The following is a 17,603-nucleotide window of genomic DNA, read 5'->3' as shown; positions in this document are numbered from 1 at the left end:
CCATCAATATCCCCATTTTATCTCGAGATGAGGACATCTCGATTTCTCTAAGGGGGAGAGAATGTAATATTCTTGTTAAAAAAAAATATATGTATGTATTATAAAGGCCAGGTGAAGTCTCGGGGAAGTGACAATGTTACATGGAGACGGGTTAATCTAATACACTCGCCACCGAGCCCAATCAGGACATGGCTTAGCAAAACCCCGTATTTCTCATGGGAACCTTCTCTTGGGAGGAGGATAAGGATAAATATTGATTTAATGCAAATTTTTTTATTACCTTCCCCCAGCTGAAGCGTGGCTGAGGGAAGGGAATGGTACTAAAATGGGAGAGTAAATGAGGTGGAGGGGAGAGTCTACATGCGGCCAAACACGTGGGGGGAAGGGAAGGCCTTATCCCTTCCTATAAATACCCCCTCTAAGGGGGTGAGAAGGAAGGAGGGTCGTGGTGAAAGGCTAGTGGATCACGCAGGCAGGGACAAGAAGAGACGCTGCGGCGGTGTCGTCGTGGAAGAGAGGAGGATCAAGCGTTGCCTGCCGCCGCAGTTGATGATCAGGCCGCCGCTGGTACGAAGAGCCGCCACTTGCTCCGCTGGGTCACGGCCGTCTGGCCACATTCGACATCGTCATTCCATCTCCTCTCCCTTCACGATTGTAACCAGAAGCTTTACAAGCTTCTAGAACTTGTAAAGGCCTCCTCCCAAGTCCCCTTTGACGTGGTGCATTAACCCCTTTTCTGGGGTACATTTAAGCCCTCTTCCGGGGTACATTTAAGCCTTCTCTGGAGTACATTAAAGCCCTTTTCCCGGGTACAATTAATCCCTTTCCGGGGTACATTAAAGCCCTTTTTCGGGGTACAATTAACCCCTTTCTCCAGTACATTAAAGCCTTTCCCGTGATGCATTAAACCCAAGTCCCTTAAAATTCACCTTACTCTAGGAAGAGAAAACCCTTAATCCCTATGCCTAAAACCATAACTCCCGTCTTGTGTTTGACCCTGTGTTTTACCTCATATGTTCTTTTTCTTTTGTACACTCCTAAGCCCTTTCTAAACCCCGTACACCCCTTTTTCCCCAACTATAAAACCTTGTGTTATTTTCCAACTTTACCTTAGGGTTTGAAAAACTCCCAAATCCTTCCATTCCATTGCCAAAGATATCCCAAGGGCTTTCATAGATGTTTGTGAAGCCACGCTCACGCATAATTTTTCCACCGTGATTATATCCTATAGACCCTTTATCCCTTAAGCTTACAAACCTTTTTCTCTTCGAAGAAGATAGGATTTTAGATGTCCTATTATCCCTTCTGGTGGTCAACTTTTTGAACGACTTCTTGCCTCGAAAGATAGACGGTGGAAATCCAAAAGAAAGAGCAAAAGCTGCCTTCACGATCGAACTGCGATGCCGCTTAAGAAAGTCCAAGGAGTAGCTGCGGGAGGATCATCTCCTGGTATCCATGTGGATATCTCACCGCAAAACCAAGTTTTTTTTGTTCTTGGTTTTAAATCAGTTTTAAATCAATCAGGCAAAGAGAAATTGTTAGGGATAGGATATATTTTTCCGAGTTATTTACAATGAAGGAGTTTAGTCTAATTGAACAAATGATAATGTATAGAACATAGTTTCATTCGAATAGCATCATGCATTATAAAGAATTACGAGCAAGATCATCTACTTATTATAGTAGTATATTTCAGTTAAATCCTGAAGGTATAAAAATTGTATCTTCACCATTAACCCTATTCCTTTAGCAACGATTCATCATGAAATTCATGAAAGATTTTTTTTCGTTACTCAAATTACTAGGAAGTTATCATTGCTAATTGCATTTCTTAGCAAGGAAAAGATTATTATTTGGCATGAGTTTCGTTTGCAAGGAAAAAGGAAGGTTAAATTGAATTCATCGATTGAAAAATCAATTGTCACAAGGATAACAAATCGTGATGAGGTGATCAATATTACCTTCCAAAAGATAACTAAACCAGTCGAAACTCAAAAATACCATGCTGAAGAGAAAAATATGCCTCCGAAATGATTTAAAGACCAAAGAAATGTTTATACCTTAAGCACTTGACTACTTTCCTTATTGTTATGTTAATAAAGAACTTGTTTGATATTGTTTTTCTATGTCAAGTGATAAGATTACGTGAAGGAACCAGTGTTTAACGGATTAATTAAAGAAACTAGTTGATATACGCCAAAATTAAACATGTTAGATAACTACATAACCAAAACAAATCGAGGAAAGTGCGGAGGATGGGCCATGGGTCCGTCCTACAATTGGGTGGTCCCGATTACCCGAGAACTTTTCTCAAAAATCTCGAAGAACAATGGAATGATCATCAAAGAAAACAAATAACGAAAGCGATGACCTAAAGTTATGTCTTTATCGATTTACGCTGTTTTAGGGGGAACGGAATGGGACTATGCCTTATGGCAAAGAGGTTCAGCTTTGCATCCCTCTCGTTTCCCATTCTCCTTGAACCAAGTGCAGCGTAAATCCGCTTTGAATCTGGCGTTTCTGCGTAAAGCAGTACGCTTGAGTCCGACGCTAGTTGCTATTAGATAATGACCAATCAAGATAACCCTAATTTTGGTCGATCCTAAGTAAGAACGGCCAGGATACTTCCGTTACGTGGCAGACGCGGAAAGACCTAGATCGCAAATCCCGTAACATTCCATGGGAGTGCCGGGTGGAGCTTTCTAGACATACTTTTTGATGGACTGCTAAGACGTGTCCTGGATGATTTTAGTGGACACGTTACAGCTGTTCATGTCCTTTGAAACGATCTTCTTGCTGTCATTTATGATTGAGAAAAGTTCCCAGCCAACCGGGACCACCCATCCGTAAGACGGACCCATGGCCACATCCACCACACTTTCCTCAGGTTGTTTTAGTTATCTAATTACCTACCACATTTAGTTGGACATGCATCAATCAGCTTCCTTAATTAGTCCATTAGGCACTGGTTTCTTCGCGTAATCTTAGCACTTGACATAGAAAAACAATGTCAAACAAGTTTCTTGTCAACTGGTTATCATATTTATCTTTGGAATACATTTATAAAGTCCAGCCCATAGGCTTATCCATAATCCGCCCAAAGGCTATCCAGCAATCCACAGGGATTACTAATCCAAGATTCGCCCGTAGACTAGTATGCGGGCCTCAAGATCCAATCCTGAGTCACGATTGGCCTCTTGTGTAGGGCCTGGAAGGTGAGGGATTTACAGTGAGAGCCCCCCCTAGCATCCAAGCGTCCTCCTGCTCCAAGTAGCACTCAACGGAGAGACCTCTCACGGCGGGTTCGGTCCACCTTCCCGGTGTGGTTTAAGAACCCCCTTGGTTAGGGTCAGGCAGACAGCCACGGGTAACTGAGGCTGCCTCTCCCTTCAGGCCTTCAACTTGAAGCATTAGATATCTTTTCATCCTTTAATTCCTTGAGCAAACAAAGCAAAACAATGCTCTTTAAACTATTACAAGCACAATCATTTCCATTGGTTGTTATTTTTGGCCAACTGCTAAGGAGTGAATCCTTCTTTCTGAATCATCCAGCACTCGATCCGGGATCAATTGCGACTTGGAAAGATCCCCAAGGGTTTGTTTGTTAACCCTTCCTAAGCGATTCCTTTGCGGTTTTAGGTGTTTAGGATAAACCAATTTACTTGTCTATTCATGAAGATATTGTCTTGATCAAATAGGGGAAAAACTAATTGCATTACAATACCATTCTCGTAAGCACACAATTTATTTCCTACGTATGATTAGATTTACAATCCCTAACTTTTCTGATTAAGATCAAAGCATATGTTAAGTTAGGGCATAATTCCTGTTGATCCTTCTAAAACATGCATTCACGATTCATGCTGCTAGGCTTTTAGGGTTTATGTTAAAACGAACCATGCAGCCTTTTGCTAATTTTCATTTATGAATGAATTATTCATATGCTGAATGAGCATTACACAACCTTTTGTAACTACTTACGTAATTGATTTGAGTTTTATGCCAATTTCTTAGAGATTAATCTACTTCATGCAGCCCTAGAATCATTTCCATGCCTTGCAAATTCCTATGGTTATTAGAAATCTTCTTTAAAGAATCATTTTGAAGAAAAGATGTCTAATAATGTGACATGCGATTTATTCTTTCCATGCATAATCGAAGTGTACTACCATAATTTTGACTTGTAAAGATGGTCATTAGTTGATCTAAATTCGTTACTTTGCAATGCATAAAAACCACTTGCTAAGAATGCATAGAGATCTCATGCTCTTTTTTTATTCGTTTCATTGAAAATTACCAATGACTGAATTCTTCAATCGTGAGCTTTTAGCCAAAGTATTTCAATCGAAAAAGTACATCCTAATTCCATAAATGATCCATGCACAGTTGTAATATTACGACGTAAATCAAAATTAGGAAGAAAACCTGGACTTGTGGATTCGGTGAAATGTCCACATGAATGCTAGGATATGATCCTCCGGCAGTTGCGCCTTGTGCCTTTTTAGGGGCCATCGCGAATTCGACCTTCTTGCCTTGGCCCGTAGAATTATGATCTTGGCCCTTCTCCTTTGCATGCGAAACTCCCTTTGAGATTCGGCTTCCTTGACCGATTGCACCGTCTTTCAGAATCGAGCTTTATAAGGTTTTTGATCCGGCGGTTAAAGTGAACTTGAGGAGAATCAATGAAAAGAGGGTTTAAAACTTGCTAATATGGCTTGAGTGGGAATGTCATGGGAGCCTTTAAAGAACTTGTGTGGGGGAAAAATCCATGAAAGGGGTTAAAAATGGCTTTGTGGAATGCAACGGGAGGATTTAAAAGGAAACGGGGGTTAACTAGCCTTGTGGAAATGCAATGAAAAGCCTTAAAAACCCGACTAGTATGAGCTTTATGGCGGATGCAAGGAAAAGGGTTAATTCACGAGGATGCAAGGGGAAAGGCCTTAATTCTGAGGGTGTAAAGACCGCTTTGTAGGGCCAATGAAAAAGGGGTTTTAATATTGGCTATTGCGGATCCACAAGAAGGGGGTTAACAAAAAGAACTCGGGTTATGGTGGGCTTTATAGGGGATGCAAGGGGAAAAAGGGTGCTTAAAAACCCGAGGGTAATAAAAACCGGCTTGATAAGGCAACAGAAAAGGGGGCTTTCTAAGGGCCCTTAGAAACTTCCCAAGAAGCTTCTTGGAAGCTTCTGTGGCCCACAGAACTCCACCACGTGGAGTAAGAGGAGTCGCTTGTTGGCAGTAGGAGGCGGATTGAGGCAGCAGTAGCTAAACGGGCCAGCGGTAGTGATTTCTGTCAGCTGGCAACAACATTTGACGACGATGCTCCTCTCTCTCTTTCTCTCATCTTGGTGGCATTCTGACCCTCCACTCCTTCCCTTACTCACCCCATAGAGGGGGTATTTATAGGGTAGGGAGAGGAGACCTCTCTCCCTACGCGGCCAATTGCATGGCCCCTCTCCCTTCAAAGACCTCCAGCAAGGGAGCTGAGTCATCCGCACTTCACTCCCTCCCCTCTAGCACGGCCTTCAGCTGGGGGGAAAGAATATAAAAAAATTTCCCATAATTATATCCTTATCCTCTTGACCTCCTCCCAAGAGGAAGTTCATACGAGGATATGCGGGTTTCCTTTAAACCTTCTCTCGTTTGGCCAGTGGAGGATCATGTTGTCGTGTACCATTAAAGTTTGCACCGTCTGTATCTTCAATGCCGGAATTGTCATGGCATGAGACTCACGCGGCTTGTAATATTTTCAACAAAAATATTACACTAAAAATCTCTTGATAAAGAAATCCTTCAGGCAATTGAAGTCTGTTTGCTTTACTGCATCTAGATTGGTGTACCATGTCCTCCCTTATCACCCAAGCAGAGCCGGAAAGCTTGTGAGCATTGGGTGAGGTCCGTGAGACTGTTGGGTTCGCAAACCTGCTCTAATTGCTTCATGAAGCTATAGGGGTCATTGATAGGCTAGTACTTATCCAGCTTCTTGGCCACTGCAGGGATCTTATTATGGCTTCTTGCCCCCTGTGTGACTCCTAAGCCTGTGAGTAAAGAGGTGGCTAGTGTAGTTGCACTCTATTTTGCAGTTGTGTTATTTATGAGTTGCTTGGTGACAAGCTCGCTCAGCGTCAGGTCTGCCTCTAGCTCCCTCTCCCTCTCTGCGTTCGGCCCTATCGTGGCCTTACCAGCTAAGGCTAGAATGTGTCGTGTCTCGTGCACCTCTAAGTCTTGCCGCATTTTCCTCGTCCTTTCCTCATGGTAATATGCCGTGATACTCTGCAGCACCTTCCTAGTTGACCTCCTCTCTTCCTCAAGACTCGTAACTACTTCCTCAATTGGTTTGCCGTGGATCATGGTCCTTGTTAGCCGGTCATATTGATCAACCATACGCTGCAATTCGACCGAGAATTCACCCAAGTCCAGCTGGTCATCCTCTCGGTCCGCGTCCGCTCCTATTATTTCTATAGCCTATCGCTCCACCAGGTTGTTGATCATTCCAATCAGCTCAGATAGTGACTTGCCCTCAATCATATCATCTTCGAGCTCTTTGGAGCCTTCAAGGCTCTATTAATAGGGCTCTATGGCACCCAGCTACGCCTCAGGGTCTGCTCCTACTGGTGGGTTCTTTGTATTATTATGATTCCATGTGAGTTCCTTGTGATTGGAAGTAGATGTTAATTTGATTCACACTTGTGCTTAGTGCTTTCCTATGCACAATGACAGATTAGGCTTTCTCCCTTTTAGTGTACTCTAAATGGTGAAATTGGTGTGGGGTGCGGATGCAAAGTGACCAATCATTTCCCACTCTTCCCCCTTTTGTTTGTAGCCTAATATGGCTCTAAGTGCATTTCCTGGTATCCTCTTGTATTGTCTAGGGTCTATGTTGCACAGTTTACACTCCGTCAAGGCCTGATTGGAATCTGAGGGTCAGTTTCAACTCTAAGTCTCACATGTTCTATGGCCCAGTTTCAACTCTAAGTCTCAAATGGGTCTACTGCCACATGGCACGATCCAACTTGCAGGGTCAGACGGTAAGGCTGTCTAGTTGGTCCGATCAGACTGGGTTGTCCGACTCTAAGGTGGTGTGTCCGAGTTGGACAGTCGGACTGGCAGGTAGCCTGACTCCGAGAGTTGAATAGTCTGAGTGTCCGATTTTGGGACTTGGACACCTAGAGAGTGGTTTGAGTGTGTTTTCCATGGCGCAATAGCGGGAGCGCGAATGATGAGTGCAATGCATGGGGGTTCTGGCACAAGCCCCAACTTTCCAGATCCAATAAGCACAACTCAGAGAAGGTTAGGGAACACCTGGGATGGCTGGACGACATCGAAATGACCGGATCCAATCCCTTCTGTGTTGAGAATCAGCAATCACACTCAAACAGCCTCTTTGTATGGAGTCTCAGGGTCAAGGACATGCAGGCTAACTTATCCCATATGCACAATGGTGCCTACTGCAGTTTCCTACTTTCCTATAAAGCATTGTACTTGCTTCCTTTCTTAATGCAATGATAGTACTCTTTTCATTTCAGTAAAGTGTCAATGTCATTGTCCACATACACAAGATTGTGTTTATGAGTCCAAGTCTCAATCTTGGAACCTAATTCACTTGTGTAACAAACAATGTCCATTCCATCATGAGTCTACACTTCTCCTTCCATCCTCCATAGCTTCCGGTTATGTCATGCTCTAGATCCCGCATTTCTAACATGGTATCAGAGCCCAGTTGGGCATGGCATTGCTTCTCCAGCCTCTCTTGATTCTTCTGAACCTCCATCGAGCTCAGTGTCAGTGTATGACTTCTTTTCTCAACTCTACTCTCACTGAAGCTTCCATGGCAGCCATAGCCAGCAGCACCCTGTCAGATTGAACTGCTTATATCTCACTCCACAGGTCAAATCTCTTGGAGCTTCCTTCTGGAAAAGTATTCCCCAACTCATAAAGCTTCCCTGTATCACATCAATCCAGGACATTGGACCATCTGGAGCTCAGCATTGTGAAAATCCCCAATCTCTGTTCTGTGTCTGCCATAGCCAGACAGGACCTACCTTGCTTGGAGCTTCCATAACTCTTCAACCAGGCAGAATTTCAACACAATTTCTTCTGGAGAAATGTTCCTTGGCTCAGGGCGCAGCTTCTTGTCACTTTAAACACCAACATTGATGATCTACAGCTCTAGCATTGCTCAAATTCGACCTCGCTGTCCAGATCTGCGCTGATTCTGTTCGCGGCACCTGCGCGCTGCATACTGACCACGATGTTGATGATCATGATGGGGCTTTGGTAGCCCATGACATAAGCTTCCTAGATATGTAAAAAGTTTTGAAAATGATCCACTGTAGCTCCTGCAATCAGTAAAAAACCAGGCCCCTGTCTCAGAAACCCTAATTCCACCATAGCCAAAAGCTTCAAAATCTTGACATTTTTCACTGTTTCTCTCACTGAAGTTATCAACAGTGATTTTAATCACTGAGCAATACTCTCTGAAGTTTGTTAAAGTACTGTCACTCAGATCTGAAGGCATCAACATCAAATCAAGAAGGGGAAGATCACTTGGAGTAAAAGACTTTTGCAGATTTGGTATTCATTGACACTAAGTTAGTGCTTTTTAGCACTTGTGTCTCTCAATCAATTATTCTGTTGCTCAAATCTAATAAAGTCTGAAGTTGATTTGCTACTGTTCCCGTAAATCTAACATGGGCAAAGACTCGCCAAATGCTCAATTCAAAGGAGTCGGATTCCACACTTGGCAAACCCGCATCAAGCTCATCCTGATGAAGAAGGGTCTCTGGGCCATCACAAATGGCAAAGAGAAGAAACCGTGGGACGCGGACCTTGCAACTACTTGGCAAAAGAATGATGACAGAGCCCAGGCCATTATCAAATTGGAGCTAGACGACAGTTATATCCATCATGTGGATAACTGTGAGACCTCACAGGATACATGGAAAAGACTTGACACCCTGTTCGGTGCACAATCTAAATCATCAAAGTATGGTCTCCTGATTGAATTCTTCAGGCTTGAAATGAAGTCCAGCACATCACTTGCCACACATCTCAATTACATGGAAGGACTCCTAACCCAACTTGCAGGAATAAACATTAAAATGGATGAAGATGTTTGCATCGGTGTTCTACTTAAGAGCTTGCCTCCTGAATATAATAACGTATCAACAACTTTAATCAACATGCCAAATCTTGAACTTGTTGATATCCAGGCATCACAGTCAGAAGAAGAAAAGAAGCTAAAAACTAAAGAAGAACCAAGTACCTCTAGAGATGAGCATGCATTATATGTTGGCAATAGGTACAAAGGCAAGAAAGATCAGCTCTTTTGTGACTTCTGCAAAAGGACCGGACACACCGAGAAGTTCTGCCACGCAAGAAAGAGATCCCAAAAGGCCTATCTAGTCGCAGTCAAAGAAGAAGAAGAAAATGAAGCAAAGGAAGAAGAAGATGAAGATCACCAGGATCGGAAGGACAAGACTCATCAGTCCTTATACTCTCATAATTCTGATAGACTGTTTTAATAGCCTTGTATTTTCCTTGCCCTAATGCTTCCTGCCATAAGCTATGTAAACTCCTTATGTAACTTGGCATTACAGTCCCTGTACACTTTGTGAGGCCCCTGTTACAGCCTCTGGATGTCCACCATGTTTATGGTACCCACACTTAGCTTTTTCTGCGATAGCCTCTGGTGTTTTGCCATGTTTGTGGTATGCCCACACTTTGCAGGTGGTTCTCATTACAACCTCTACACACTTTGTGCCTTTCCTAGTTGTGATTGAGGAGGGGTGTTGAGAATCAGCAATCACACTCAAACAGCCTCTTTGTATGGAGTCTCAGGGTCAAGGACATGCAGGCTAACTTATCCCATATGCACAATGGTGCCTACTGCAGTTTCCTACTTTCCTATAAAGCATTGTACTTGCTTCCTTTCTTAATGCAATGATAGTACTCTTTTCATTTCAGTAAAGTGTCAATGTCATTGTCCACATACACAAGATTGTGTTTATGAGTCCAAGTCTCAATCTTGGAACCTAATTCACTTGTGTAACAAACAATGTCCATTCCATCATGAGTCTACACTTCTCCTTCCATCCTCCATAGCTTCCGGTTATGTCATGCTCTAGATCTCGCATTTCTAACATTCTGCACCTGCCCTCATAGTCTCTCTCTCTCAAGCTCTCCTTAATCTCTCAAATGTAAAGTGAGGTCTTCCTTGCCACTCCTGGCCTCTTATTGCCCTTCCCAGGTCTGCATTCACCTTAACTTACTTCTCTTACCAGCATTTAATCCCGGATTTTATTTTTTGCCCTTCTTTTTTATGTTTCAACCTATTATACACTAGCAGAAACCCTCTTGTTTTTCCATGTTTCCTTGTTCCTAATCCTATTCTAATGCAACAAAAATCAAAAACAGTGGGCTGAGGTTGATTTACCTACTTTCCTACTCAACAACAGACCAAAATACTTACTTGTTTCAAAGATCAACCCACCTAAATCTCCTATCTATCTCAAGCACTGGTCTGAGCAGAAAAACCCTACTTCTATGCTTGATTCGAAGTGCGCGGCACTCAAGGCTTGATTCTGTTGGTCCCAGCAACGGAACCAAAATGAAGGGAGCTTCAAGCTCAACTCCCGAGACTTGCAGACTGCTTATTGGTCAAGTGTTTTAAGTTGAGAAACCATGGCTACCTCTCACATAGCCGATGCGCCCTCCTACCAGAGAACTTACCTTGATGCCTGATCGAGCACCCTCCTCTCCCGTGCACACCGATAGCTCCACGATCCTTGAGGCAAGCTCAAGCAGCCTCAATCCCTCAACAAGCTCCATCCTCCATAGCCGTGCGAGACAAGAGAAGAGTAGAGAAGAGAATAAGATGAAGTGAGGAGATGGGAAGCTTCTTCTCCTTGATCCCTCACTCTCACACACTCATTCCCTGACCCCCTCACACTCACTCACTCCCTCTCTCAAGCACAAGCAAGAAGGAAAGAAGAAGAGAAGAAGAAGAATAAGTTTTTTTGCCACCCAGAAGAATGAGCTTCTCATTCACTTTTCAACTTTATATACATGTCCCACTTCCCATGGGCAGTCAACATTGATTTTTACATGGCCGGCCATGGCCTAGGCCCTTTTTCTCCATTCCTTTACTTCCTAGCTAGTCCTTCCATCCTTCTAAGTTCACAATTTGCACAGGAGGGATCCTGGCGCTCTTTTACAAGGATTTGAGGGCGCCTGGGCATTTAAGGGTGCGCTTTCTTGCTTTTAACTCCTCCCGACTTTGGTTGCGCCTTGGATTTTTGGTGGTTATTCCCCTACTTTTGGATTTTTCTAGACTTATTATTCTTCTGGGCGCCTTCTCCATGTCTGGCCTATGCCTTTCCCCGCTTCTCAGATTTTTCTATTTTTCCACTTTTTACTGTTGTTGGTAACAAATGTAATACCCATGACTTTTAGAGAGCTATCTTCCTCCTCATTAGAAGACTCGCCCTCTGTCGTAGATTACCAATCCTTTCTGGAAGTCCATTCATCAGTGGTGGTCTCTAACACAAGTTCCTCCTGTTGGCCCTCCTTCATGTTGTAGATAGTGCTCTTCCATTTTTCCTGCAACCCCTTTTGTGGCCTTAGCTCTAAAGTGCCTATCTCCCAATCTTGTCTGGCTTTCATTCCCATTAGCCATGGTCACCCAAGAATGAGTGGATAGTCTTCCCTCTTCACTAGAATCACATACATGTCAAGCTCCAATTGCATTCCACACACTTTTACCTTGACTTTCTTTATAACTCCCAAATAATTTACTTGTACATTGTTTGCTATTTGGCCCTAAATTCAGTAGTTTCACTTATCTCTAATCCCAAACTATGCATCAACTTTTCCATCATGACACAAATCTCTGCACCTCCATCCATATATGTCTTTGATACTCTCTACCCATTGATTTTGGCTTCCACTAGAGGCACAATATCTTTCATCTTTCTAGACTTGATTGCATTTACGTGTCTAATCTTCATGGGTCTAATGCTTACCATCTTTAACCATTGTCGTCACACTGTTGGAGATAGATACAATGATTGTGGCCATGAAATTTTTGGCCCTTGATCCCTCACATCAGCAAGCAAATCATAAGCCCTAGTACCTTTACCCAGGGAAAATCATATGGCTCAATTCATTGGCGTGAGAAAGCCCTCCTCTTTTTACTGCCGCGTGTCTTTGTAGCCTTTGAAAACTCTGCCTCTTCTTTCATATCTTCAACATCCTCTGGTGGTGTAGGCTCATCCTCTCAATTCTACGGGATTTCTTCACCGGAATTGCTTCAACCTCTGCTACTTTGGCCTTCCCTTTGACATCACTCTCATCCAAACTAATCATCCTGACGTCACAATTCTTTGGTGGCTGGACACGCAAGGGCGGCACCTCTGCAAGTTTTCAAGGATACTGGAGAACTTGAACCGACGGTGGAGGCCCTGGATTCGGTGGAACAAGTCTCTCCCTGGGTTGTGTCACTTGTTGTCCCCTCATTCTTGGTTGGAACCCATTTCCTGGTAGATGCCTTGGATAAGGGCAAAAGTACATACCATGGTCAGCCTCCCCACAATGATAGCAAGTGGGGAGTCGATGGGAAGCTGAGAATGCCACGAGCCAAGCTCAAGAGTCAAAAGTCGTGCTCTGATGCCAGTTGAAAGGTGAGAAGGATCAAAGCTTGCACTCAAGAGAGCAAGAGCAAGAAAGAGAGAGACAAGAAATGGGAACTACAATAGTCACAATGTGTGACTGGGCCTTCCTTTATTCAGACTGTCGCTAAAAGAATAAAGAATAAAGTGATGGTGACAGGCGCCCACCACTTGCAGTGTATAGCAGTGGCGGTGGGTGTCAGTGTAGTAATACACGGGCAACTAGGCGGAGGTATCTTTACCCCCAACAACCTCCCACTTAAAGGTGAATCTGCCCTAGTGAGGGAGGAGTGAAAAAAAAAAGGAAGAAAGATAGTATAACATGTACATATGTATAACTGGATGAGGAAAGACGTCATCTCATCCCACGCCCATCAACCTCCTGAGGAAGGCAAAGCGCTCTATAGAGAGGCTTTTCATGAGCAGATCTGCAGGATTCTGGTCAGTCTCGAGATCTTGACAAGATCAACAGACTTGTCCTCAATAACCCCACGTATGAAGTGATACCTCACCTCAATGTGTTTCGTCTTCGCATGGAAGACCGGATTCTTGGCTAACTGAATAGAACTCATAGAATCGGAATGCAGTGTAGGGATAGCATCAATACCAAGGTCAAAGAGCCATGCATTTTTGCACCCTAGACATCCAAGAAATAGCACCTCCAGCATAGGTGAATACATAGCCGGAAGTGGACTTCCTACTATCTGCATGTCTTGCATAATCAAAGTCACTGTACCCCACGACTCCTATATCCTGGCTTCCCCCATAGCATATGCACATATGTGCAGTGCCCTTCAGGTACCTCATGATACCCTTTATCACGGCATCCCAATGCTTCTTCCAAGGTGTAGCCATATAGCATGCCACAACATCAACTACAAAGGCAATATCTGGACGAGTGGCTATCATGGCATACGTAAGACTGCCCATTGCGGATGCATAGGGAATATTTTCCATCTTGTCCCTCTGGTCATCTATTTGTGGACAATCAGCCTGTGAGACCTTCACATAAGAAGGCAATGGACAGTCAATAGGCTTTATGTCCTGCATGCGGAAGTACTCAAGGACTTTATGAATGTACTCCCTCTGACAAGTAGAGGAGTCATTGATGCCTGTCACGTCTAATGCGCATATCAAGTATATGAGAGGCTTGTCCCAGATCTTTCATCTCAAAGCTCTTCTTGAGCTAAGCCTTAAGAGCATCTAGCTCATCATGAGCTTTCCTTTCTATCAGCATATCATCCACATAGAGTACCAAAATCAATAAAGAACCATCACGAGCTTTCTTCATGTTGTAAAGACACGGATCCATAGCACTCCTTCTATAGCCCTGTGACTGCATAAAGGCATCAAACTTATGATACCACTCCCTAGGTGCTTGCTTCAAGCCATAAAGACTTTTGTTCAATTTGCACACTAGGTGCTCCCTGCCAGGTTTTGCAAAGCCCTTAGGCTGTTCCATATAAATCTCATCATGCAAGTCCCCATGTAAGAAAGGCGTCTTGACATCCATCTTGTATAAATCCAAGTCAAGCTGAGCAACCAAAGCCAAGACTAAGTGCAAGGTGGTCATCTTAACCATAGGAGAAAAGACCTCATCAAAGTCCACACCATGCTCCTACTTAAAACCCTTTGCTACCAATCTAGCCTTGTATGCCAACTTGGGGTGTCCAGGAATACTTTTCAGCTTGTACAAACACTTGCATGGCAAAGCCTTCTTGCCCTTAGGCAAGGAAACCAAATTCCAAGTCTCATTCTTATGCAAGGAGTCTATCTCAGACTACATAGCCCTCTCCCAGGAGTGACAAGGGGAGCAGAGAGGAGGATCAACAACAAAAAGGAGCTGAGGAGGAGGAAGGTTGGTGCACATTAGAGGATATAAGATGAAAGGCACAAATGCTAGCCAAAGTATTGTTTATACTTTTGATAACACTCGAGTTAGACCCCCCATGGTTAGAAAATTCTGGCAAAAGATTGCAATTCCTAAAAATAGCTATGGGAAAGCAAGCACATTCACACAACTTGATCAAGATCTACTAGATTAGATTGGCCTGCAACATCAATGATGGAGAATATGGTTCCGCATCTGTAACATTCCACTTCTGATCTCTGACCACCGCCAGATTGTCTTCCTCTGTAACTTTGAGAGGGAAATCTTCTGGGTCTGAAATTAGGACCAAACTCTCTAGGCTTGGGTCCAATATCTTGTGTTGTCATTTTGGATTCCAACAAGTTGAATCTTGCGTCTTCTTCCTTCCTTCTCTTATCATGCATCTCCTTCAGAGAGAAAATGTCCTCTGTATGGTTCTTCCGCAAACAGTAGGAACAGAAGGCTCCAGGAATGGTTCCTCATCATAAGTGAAATGCTCTCCTGCATTTGTAACTAAGACATAATGCATCGATGGCTGAAATCTATTAGGTGGACGTCTGTCTCTAGTAGACTGTCTCATGGGAGGCTCTGCTGCCTGCCTAGCTGCCTGTCCAACACCCTGACCATGAGCATTTGCTGCAACTGTAGGCTGTCCAACTGGCTGTGCGGGAGCTCTCGGCTCCTCTTGAAAATATGACCCTGCGGATCTCAACAACTCTCTCAGGTTGCCTATGCATCTTGTCTTCATGGAAGACTACATCACGACTGCGGATGACTTTTAGTGCTTGCAGATCCCAGAGATGGTAACCCATCTCACCTGCATCCCCATAACCATGGAAAATGCATTTGACACTCTTAGGATCCAGCTTACTTCTCTTATCCCTGGGCACATGGTAAAATGCCTCACATCCAAAGACATGGAGATGTGCATAAGAGGGAGGTTTTCCAGTCCATACCTCCTCTGCAACCTGGAAATCCAAACCACTAGAAGGTAATCTGTTTATGACATGCATAGCTATACTAACTGCCTCAGCCCAAAAGCTTTGTGGTAGGCCTACATGGCTAAGCATACTGTGTACATGCTCTTGGATGGTTCTATTCATCCGCTCAACCAAACCATTCTGGGGGGGATGTAGGGAGCGGTCAACTGACGCTTAATACCCCTCTCACCACATAACTGCTCAAAAGCACATGAGACATACTCACCCCCATTATCTGTCCTTAGACATTTTAGCTGATACCTAGACTAGTTCTCAACCAATGCAAGCCATCTCTGAAACACAGCCAAGACATTGGATTTCAGCTTAATGGGATAAGCCCAAACTTTCCGTGAAAAATCATCTATGAAAGTAACAAAATACTTTGCACCACCCATAGACTGACAAGGCATGGGCTCACAGACATTCGAATGTACCAATGCCAAGGGCTCACTCATGCGTGGCCTACCAGACTTCTTATGCATAGACCTAGTCTACCTGCCATAAAGACAATGCTTACATGAATTAAAACATGCATAATCAAGGGGCGGTAAGTACTGCAAACCAGAGAGCATTTTCATTCCCTTCAAAGACATATGGCCCAAACGGGCATGCCAAAGAGATACATGTGGGATACACAATGGACCTCCCACAGTTGCCGTCACATTAGCCTTACAACCTCCTCACGGCAAAACCCAATAATCCCAGCCTTTTTCCTCCCTTCACAGTCCCCATAGCCCTGGTTTTATAGGGAGAGGGAGAGATACCTCCCCTCCCCCCACGCGGTGTGAATGCATGGCCAGGAAGCCAAGCAAGCTCCAACAACTAAATTTTCTTGCAGCATGAAATCACCAATTTCACAATACATCGCCAGATAATGGACCTATAAGACATATGAAAACTCTTGATTTTCAGTTTTCGATAGTGCTAAATGATCCTCCATAGTATCTAAGCATGATAGCCCGTCATAGAAACCATCTACCATGTCTTCATCCTGTAAAAGACCTGCAAGCTTCAATTCTTTTTCTTTTCTCTTCAAGTAATGCATGGTAGCTCTAGGCATATTTGTAATATGCTAAAAACACAAAGTACTTTCAACAAACTCACCATAAACTCATGAGGAAAAACTGCCACTACCAGCAGCAGGTGAGAGCTTTCCCTATCTTGTACCATTATCGTCTTTCAAGACACTGATACCTAACAAAAATCCGGCACTCCTAATGGAAGAGGGGAATCCCTCAAAGAATCCTTATTCCGCTAATGGTTGACACAAATTGTCATGGACTAGACAGCCTTCTTTCCATCCTTGCCTTTGGATCCACGTATAGGCAGACCCATCATCTAGAACCTTAGTCTCCATCCAAGAATCAGCAATGAATTGCTACCCCAAAATTATAGGATAGGAACAAGAGTTGTACACAAAGAAATGATAACTCTCATCCACATCTCCAATAAAAATCTTCAAGTTCATCTAAGTAGCATACAAATCTCCTGCAGTGTTGTTGGCCACACGTATGTGCCAACCATGATCAACATCAACTAGCTATCTACTAGTATCATACAATCCATGCATTATGACATTAATCTTGGAGCCATGATCCAAAAAAGCAACACAAGGGGTCTCCATCTCACCAATCTTGACTACCATCTTCATAGTTGCACAAGCCCAGTGATTGCGAGAAAAATGGCCACAACGCACCAATCTAGGCGCGTCATCACTCTCCGCATACTGTACAGGCTAAAGTAAAGGCTAAAGAGTCCTCTTGGACTGCACACATAAAGCTCTATCTGTAGACTCCTCAGTAATTTTCTCATCCAAATCAATCTCATCAATCTGCAAGCCATAAATAATAGTCTCAACAATTGCTAAAGCCTATTGATGGATCATATCCTATGTCGATTCTTCAATAATCTCCCGTTTTCTTTTAATGATATCGATGATAACATCATGAAATTCTCTTTTGGAAATTTCCAAGACTCCTCCAAGAGTGAATTCAATTTTGCAATTAAGAATCGGATCCTTAAGCACTTCTTCAAGTCCGTAGTCATCTCAAAGTCAATAAGCAGCTTGAATCTGGGTTGCTTAT

Source organism: Lygodium microphyllum, chromosome 10 (genome assembly GCF_053477565.2).
Source record: "Lygodium microphyllum isolate KBCC chromosome 10, Lygodium_microphyllum_v1.1.10, whole genome shotgun sequence".
NCBI lineage: Eukaryota > Viridiplantae > Streptophyta > Polypodiopsida > Schizaeales > Lygodiaceae > Lygodium > Lygodium microphyllum.
Note: the sequence above shows the minus strand (reverse complement) of the source record.